Source organism: Eriocheir sinensis, chromosome 2, assembly GCF_024679095.1.
Source record: "Eriocheir sinensis breed Jianghai 21 chromosome 2, ASM2467909v1, whole genome shotgun sequence".
NCBI lineage: Eukaryota > Metazoa > Arthropoda > Malacostraca > Decapoda > Varunidae > Eriocheir > Eriocheir sinensis.
Window position 1 is genome coordinate 20,863,079 of NC_066510.1, and position 8,530 is coordinate 20,871,608.

Sequence of the window (8,530 nt, forward strand, 5' to 3'; positions counted from 1 at the left end):
TGGGGTTGCAGCTCTTGATTTTACAACAGAGTCTGGTTGTGAGCAATTAATTACGAAAGCCACACAGGTTTGGTAATTGCCTTGATCTTCTCTTGACTGATTCTCCTGCTGTCATCACTGCTAAAGTTGGTTCACCCATTGGGTCATTGTTTACTTGAGGGACTGCCAGTCTCTCTCACACCCAGACCTGCTTAGAGGAGTGTCATTTAAGGAGTAATTGTGTGAGGGGTTATTCCTACCAACACTCAGAATACTACACTTCCCAAAATTGAATTCCATCTGTCACCTCCTCGCCCAATTATATAGTCTGTCAAGCTCATCCAGGAGAACGCTAGCGTCCTGGTCTGATTGGATTACTCTACCGATCTTGGTATCATCTGCAAACTTACTGACATCACTGCTAATTCCTGTGTCTAAATCATTGATGTAAATGATAAAGAGCAGTGGACCCAGCACTGACCCTTGCAGGACTCCACTCGTGACACTGCCCCATTCAGATTTTTTACCATTGATTTGCACTCTGCTTCCTACCACTCAGCCAAGCCCTAATCCAGTTCAAAACTTTCCCATCTACGCCGTGAGCCTGTAGTTTTAATAATAGCCGGTGATGAGGGACTTTGTCGAACGCTTTACTGAAATCTTGATATAGTATGTCATAATTTTCATCTCTGTCAACCGCCTCGATTACTTTAGTGTAGGGTAGAAGGACAGCAGGCTAGTAAGGCAAGACCTATCTTTTATGAACCCATGCTGTGAGCCATGAATTAAACTATGTTTCTCTAGATGGTCCCGAATGCTTCTGGCTATAATTGACTCCAACATCTTGCCTACAACTGATGTTAAGCTAATTGGCCGATAATTTCAGGTGGCTGACTTGTCTCCGTTTTTGAAAATCGGCGTCACATTTGGGTTAAGAGTTGAGGGAGTGAGAGGAGGACGACAGGAGGAGGAGGAGGACGAGGATTGGAGACAGAAAGGACGAGATGCTGGGGAGAAGGGGAGGTGAAACAGGGTCAGTGTGTGTGTGTGTGTGTGTGTGTGTGTGTGTGTGTGTACTCAACGACACACTAACGGGACACCATGAAGACTCAACAACACTAAAGAAGCTGTAGACGCGATACTCCCTGGAGGAGGAGAAGGAGGTGGAGGAGGAGGGGGAGGAGGAGGAGAAGTAGGAGGAGGAGTGGTGGGAAGCGTGAAGCGACAAGTTACGAGGCGTCACAGACAAAACAGAGAGAGAGAGAGAGAGAGAGAGAGAGAGAGAGAGAGAGAGAGAGAGAGAGAGAACCCCTCCCCCCAGTGGCCATTGTTATACTAGCAAATAGGAGCGTGTCAAAGGCCTGCATTTCCACCAGACAAATAAAGAAAAAGCAAAAATAACCAACGGGTCTTAGAAAGTGAAGAAAACAAAAAGAAAAGGTCACAAGACATTCACGGGAGGGAAGAAGTATAATGTCCACAACCTGAAGCTACTCACGGCTTTCTATTTTTCTCTTCCCGCCACGGCCACACTGCAAACAAAACTATCTCTCTTGCATATTACAACGAAGTGAAGACAGTGAGGGAGGGAGGAAGGATGGGAAGTGGGAGGGAGAGGGATGGTAAGTGGGAGAAAAGAATGGATAGGAAGGGAGGATGGGATATATAGGAATGGAAGGTGGGAGGGAGGTAAAGGGGAATGGGAGGGAGGGATGGAGGGATTAGAAGTGGAATGAAGGCATGGGATGGGAAGTGAGGGAAAGGGGTAGGGGGAGATCCGTCTTGACCCTTTCAGCTAGTCACACTTTTCCTTTTTTCCCGCCGCCACAAGGTAAATAAGTAACGCCCTTACATATTACAACAACGTGACGACACCGAGAGAGAAAAGGAAGGGATGGAAGGAAGGAGGGATGGAGGGAGAGGCCGCAGTGTCAAGTAAGTTTCATCGCCCACCACCACCGTCGCCGCCACCACCTACGTCTCTGAGTCCGTCGCCGCCGCCGCCGCCAAAGCCAAGATAAGAGGGAAGGATGCATAAGTAGCTTCACCCTTTAACGCCGTAATGCCGGGGCTCGACGGTCCACAGAAGGCGGCGTGTCCACCAGCGCGTCCTGGCCTCTGCTCCCACGTCCAGCCGCTTATTTATTGAGGTTTTCGTGCAAATAAATGTTTTCCGCACGAGGTTTGGCGGGCACACACACACACACACACACACACACACACACACACACACACACACACACACACACACACACGGACGGGTTGATGACGCCGCTGCATTTGCTTTGCCATGCTCTTCTTTTTTCTTTCTTTTTCTTTATCTTTTTTCCGTCTGTGTGGCTCGTGAGGTCAGTGTCTGCCTTTTTGTTATGTTTGCTTTGCTGCTTTTTATCTGTGACTTAACTAGGGAAGTCAAATGATCATATCTTTATCTATCTACCTAACTATCTATCTATCTATTTATATGTGTCTGTCTATCTACCTCTCGATCCACCTATTTATTTACCGATCTATCTATCAATTTATCTCCATTTCGACTATACAACGGTGACGGGAGATGCAAAGGACGAACCCTGAAGAATGTACGTAAATCCCTCCCTTCATGGCGTGTCTGTCTCCATCGAGCGTTCACAACCTAACAGGAGACACGGGAAGCCTCGAGGCACACGTCAGCGGCAGGCATCCAACGTTTGAGTCCCCACCGATAGAGTCACATGAACCCTCTAACGCAGGAGTCCCACATAAAGACTATTGGTGAATGTGACACTGGGAAGAGAATGACCCAATAATCGGAGGCTATGGAGGAGGAATAGGAGGTAAACTAAAGAGAAAAAAACGAAGAGCATAAAAAAATAAACAAGGAATAAAAGAAAATGGAAGTGAAGAAAGCGACAAAATGAGGTGATGAACTGGTAGAGAGGAGGACGAGGAGGAGGAAAAGAAGGATGGAAGGATAATGAAAAATAAAGACAGCAAAAAGGAACATAGGGAAAAGTAAACACGAATAAAGAGGAGGAAAAGGTAGAGCTGAACTGGAAAAGGTTATAGGATGAAGATAAGGATGAAGACGGTGGAGGAGTGGGAAGACGTGAGGAAGAGGTAGACGAGGAGGAGGAAAAGTACGAAGACGACGAGGAGGAGGAGGAGGAGGAGGAGGAGGAGGAGGAGGAGGAGGAGGAGGAGTACGAAGACGAAGAGGAGGAGGAGGAGGAGGAGGAGTACGAAGACGAAGAGGAGGAGAAGGAGTATGAAGACGAAGAGAAGGAGGAGGAGGAGGAGGAGGAGGAGGTAGTATAGGAAGGGGGGGAGGGAGGGAGATCGCCAACCTTCGCCTCTAACGGGAATTGACCTTAATCGACTTAGTGCCGTGAAGAGCGACCCGTGAGCCGCCGCCGCAGCTCCTCGGGGACGCTGGTGGAGGCGCGGGAGGAAGAGGGTGCATACTAACCGCGGGAGGAGGAGAAGGAGGAGGAGGAGGCATTGCAGGAGGATGCGGCGGGAAGGTTAGCGATGGAGGGAGAAAAGTTAACGTCTCTGCTTTGGTGGGTACTATCTCTCTCTCTCTCTCTCTCTCTCTCTCTCTCTCTCTCTCTCTCTCTCTCTCTCTCTCTCTCTCTCTCTCTCTCTCTCTCTCTCTCTCTCTCTCTCTCTCTCTCTCTCTCTCTCTCTCTCTCTCGACCGTGGAAGGTGTGACAGGCGGCGCTAAAGAGGAAAGTGCGTGAGAATTTCCGTGGAGTCTTTACGTTCTTTTTTTCTATCGCCATTTATACGTAAAAAAAAAAAAGGTAATAAAAATGAGTGTCAGTCCAATGATATATGAACTACTGAATAAACAATGAATATGTGTACGCTTTTATCTCAACGACTCATGTAATATTCACTCATTCCGCTAGAGATGAATCATACTGGCGGAAAATGTTCTGTAGGAAAAATATATAAGCATCAGTGAATATGTTTTGTTTATGAGTGATTGATGTTCATCCACGCACAAGTTCCAATGTCAATGAATAACCGTAACACAATATTCCGTTTTTTTTTTTTTTTTTTACATTTACATTTAAAGCAGATTGTTCAAGAGAGACAGAAATAGGAAAAAAAAAATACTTGTGTTACTCTGGTCCTGTGAAATAATGTGTCAGAAAGCTACACACACACACACACACACACACACACACGCACACACACACACACACACACACACACACACACACACACACACACACACACACACACACACACACACATTTTAGTTGGAATTAATGAAAATTACAACATATACACAACTTTAGCGTAAGTATGATTTGCTGGGGAGTTAAAGTTTGTAGTGTGTGTGTGTGTGTGTGTGTGTGTGTACTAATGATGCTACAGATAAGAGAATGTACTGAAAAACAAACGAAAAAACAACAACATAAGAAAACAGAAGAAAAAAACAACATTACTAATTCATAAGTGACCAAAAGTGTGTATAAAGTAATGACGAAAATAAAGATAAGAAAATTTACCACAAAAATAAACCAAAACAATAAAAACTTCAATACAAAACATAAAGGAAAGCAACAACATCACAAATTCATAAGTGACCCCAACAACCACATCAACGCAAAACCCAACACGGCCCATCACAACACGCCTTCCGCACGTTAGCAGCGCCAGGCCACACGGACAGGCGGACAGGTGGCGTGCACTGCATCAACTGAACCGCGCCATTGTTCGTGTAAATATGGGGATCAAGCCTAATCGGATCGCACAATGCTGCTGGAAAATAAATAAAATGAAAAATTTGCCCAACGTAACGCGGAACGAAATTTGCGGCGGCGGACAATACAACTCACTCTGTCTCTCTCCCTCTTTCCTTTTTATCTCTTTTTCTCTCTATCTATTTATCTTCTATCTCTCTCATACACACAGACAACGCCTTTCAATTTCACCCAGACACCCACACCTTCACCCACACCGTCACCCGCACCCACTCCTCGCCACGCTCGCTCCTTGCATGCAATCCGTCATCCACCCATTCACCTGTAAAGCCTCAGGAGGGGATCGTCTCATCGGTCGGTTCGTGCTTAATACCCGACACCTAAGATCTACGAAAGGTTGAGTTTGCCTTTGCTGCGACAGACATGCATTCACGGGACAGGATATCTTAAAAGGGCTTCAATAATGTCAGAGATGTTTAGACTAAGACTTCCGGATGCCGAGTCTCGTAAACTGACAACCGATTCGTTTTTTGTCACGCACGGCATTTGTTCTTTGTTGTCGTGTTCGCTTTGGGTGTTGGAAAGTGTAATCGGGTTTTCTTTATTTTTTTTTTTTCACTGTCAGAGTTTATGTAGTGTGGGTAATATGCTTTTTTTAATTCTTTTTCACTGTCAGAGTTTATGTAGTGTGGGTAATATGCTTTTTTTTTATTCTTTTTTCACTGTCAGAGTTTATGTCGTGTTGGTAATGTGCTTTTTTTTATTCTTTTTTCACTGTCAGAGTTTATGTAGTGTTGGTAATATGCTTTTTTTTATTATTTTTTCACTGTCAGAGTTTATGTAGTGTGGGTAATATGCATTTTTTTATTCTTTTTTCACTGTCAGAGTTTATGTAGTGTGGGTAATATGCTTTTTTTTATTCTTTTTTCACTGTCAGAGTTTATGTAGTGTGGGTAATATGCATTTTTTTATTCTTTTTTCACTGTCAGAGTTTATGTAGTGTTGGTAATATGCTTTTTTTTTTATTCTTTTTTCACTGTCAGAGTTTATGTAGTGTTGGCAATGTGCTTTTTCATACATCCCTCGCTTTCTCTTTTTTCTCAGATGTTTCCAATTTTGTTTCTTTTCAGTCCTCCATTGTCTTGTATGTTTGAAGTCGTAATCTGGTTATTTTTCTTTATCTTTTATCACTGGAGGGAGTTCAGTATCAATCACATACTTTTCCTATCACACGACCCTCTCTACTGTCCTTCAATCTTCTTTCCATTGGTAATTTGTTTTTCTTATCACAGGAGGGAGTTCAGAGTGTGGTGTCGGCTATGTTGTTGTTTACCGTACATATCTTTTTACGTTTTCTCCAATCTTCTTTCCATACGTATTTTGATTATTTTCTTCTTCTTAACCATACGCCTCTCTCATTTCCTTCAGTCTTCTTTCCTTACGTCTTGTTTTCTCTTCAATGGAGGAAGTTTAGAGTTCACTATCGTCTATGCACTTTACCATACGTCTCTCTCTCTGCCCCTTGTTTTGCTCATCCTTCTCTCCATACCTGTACTTCTCCCCTTCCAGCCAGCCTTATATGCCCCAGTCACAGCCACCCTTTACCCCGTGACCCATCTACCCCCCCTCGTCGTGTCCTGTCGTCCCGTCGTGTCCCCGTCCAGAGCAAGCGTCGTGCAGCGGTCGCCTCCTCCCGTGACCATTAATTAGGCGTGCATAATTGGTATCGTTTCCTTCGTTTATAAGGGCGTGATTTGCATACAATCGGCCATCAATAGGTGTCGCAGCGAGGGTCCTGAGGGAGACGGATGGCGCTTCGTTGACCCTCAGCGGACGCCGACCTCACGTAAATCACCCGTTGTGGAGGCGACGCGGCGGGCTCGTGAGCATGAAGGGATAAAGAGCAAAAAGAATGAAAAAAATATACGTAAGGTATAAGCGACGCGTACAAGACTCGTGAACGTCAAAGGATAAAGGGCAAAAGAAAGAAAATGACTCACGGTATAGTAGACGCGGAGGACTCGTGAACGTGAGGGGATGACGGAAAAAAACAAAAAAACAAACAAAACAAAAAAAAAAGTAAAGATGTAGAAATAACAGAGAGAATGAGATAAGGAGATAGGAGATAAGATATAGGGCTGTGGACATAAGAGGGATAAAAGGCAAACAAAAAAAGACGTCAGGTATATACATGAGATAGAGGTATCGGAGTTAAGATTAGATGAGGAGACAGGAGATGAGATACAGGTCTTGTCAACGTAATGAGATAATGGAAAAAAAAAAAAAATCGAAATCTGACGTAACAGGTACCATCATTTTCAGTCACGTAATTAAAGACACTGAGGGATAAAGGTAAAAAAAAAAGACGTCAGGTACAGGAGATAGAGTTATCGGAGTTAAGATTAGATAAGGAGACAGGAAAAGACACTGAGGGATAGAAAAAAAAAAAAAAAAAAAAAAAAAAAAAGACCGGTACAGGAGATAGAGGTATCGGAGTTTAGATTAGATAAGGAGACAGGAGATAAGGTATAGGACTCGTCAACGTAATGAGATAATGGCAAAAAAAATAAATCGAAATATTACGTAACAGGTGCCGTCATTTTCAGTCACGTAATTAAAGACACTGAGACCGAAAGGGAAAGTAACAACCCTCGCAAAACAGAGCCCACCCGAGGCCTCGCCGCGCGCCCTCTTCTCCCTCACGCTCAATACTGCCACAAAAAGCCTTTCATTCCGTCATTCACTTGGCAAAGAAAGACCTCGGCGGCAACAGGTGTCCGCCCTCCTATCTTTTTTTAACTCTCTCTCTCTCTCTCTCTCTCTCTCTCTCTCTCTCTCTCTCTCTCTCTCTCTCTCTCTTCTATATATCTCCCGTTTTGTCCCTTTTCAATCTTACGTGGTCTTCGATGTTCTAAGTCTTAATGTGATTTTCTTCCTCTATTATTACTATTATTATTATTAGTATTTTTTACACTGGAAGGAGTTCAGTATCAGCTACTCTCTCTCTCTCTCTCTCTCTCTCTCTCTCTCTCTCTCTCTCTCTCTCTCTCTCTGCCCTTCCCCCCCTAAACAATGGCATGATATAGTCTCCAGGCAGCGGCAGCGAGAATGTTATGCTCATGTCCGTGAGTTAAAGGCGAATAACTGTCGGCTTAATAGCGCAGCGTCGCAGAGCAGCAGGAAGAATTTTACTGCTGCTCGGAAATGCACTTAAAGTTGAATGTGCCTCTTATTTCCGGGGCCGTGCGGTGCCATGAGACGCTCTTTGGCTGGGGTGGAGTGTGTGAAAAATGGCTGCTCATTAGGGAAGAGAATGGAGTTTGTTCCTATTTATAAATCTGGAAAACTTTTAGACACAATTTATTCCTCCAGGATGCATTATGGACAACAGAGAATGCACAGCCGAACCATCAATACACGAAAAATCTCTGGTAGCTGTGGGATTCGAACCGACGCCTCCAAAGAAACTACAGATCAGTAGACCCCTCGGCAAGGGAAGAAAAAGCTCTGGCAGCGGTGGGATTCGAACCCACGCCTCCGAAGAGACTGGTGCCTTAAACCAGCGCCTTAGACCGCTCGGCCACGCTACCGATGAGGTCCGATATGTCCGTGAATATAAATAAATCAACAACTTTCATGTATTATAACCAAAATCATGAACACGTGGCGTATAAAAAATGCCAAAAGAACTACAACAACAATAACAACAGGTAACAATGCCAACAGGTCCTTTGAACACGGGAAAGAGATAGACCAACGTAAATAGACAATAATGATAATAAAAATCCTCCCTATATGTTGTTGCTACATGATATTAAGCAAACAGGCCTCCTCCTCGCCTCCCAGCCAATACC

General features: G+C 44.2%; 1 non-coding gene across 1 annotated transcript; it reads right to left on the bottom strand.

Annotated features, from left to right (window-relative positions):
• Window positions 1-8,184: 8,184 nt before the first annotated feature.
• Window positions 8,185-8,266, bottom strand: Trnal-aag (transfer RNA leucine (anticodon AAG)). Its single transcript has one exon. It is a non-coding gene; the product is annotated as a tRNA-Leu (tRNA).
• Between the last annotated feature and the right edge of the window lie 264 nt (window positions 8,267-8,530).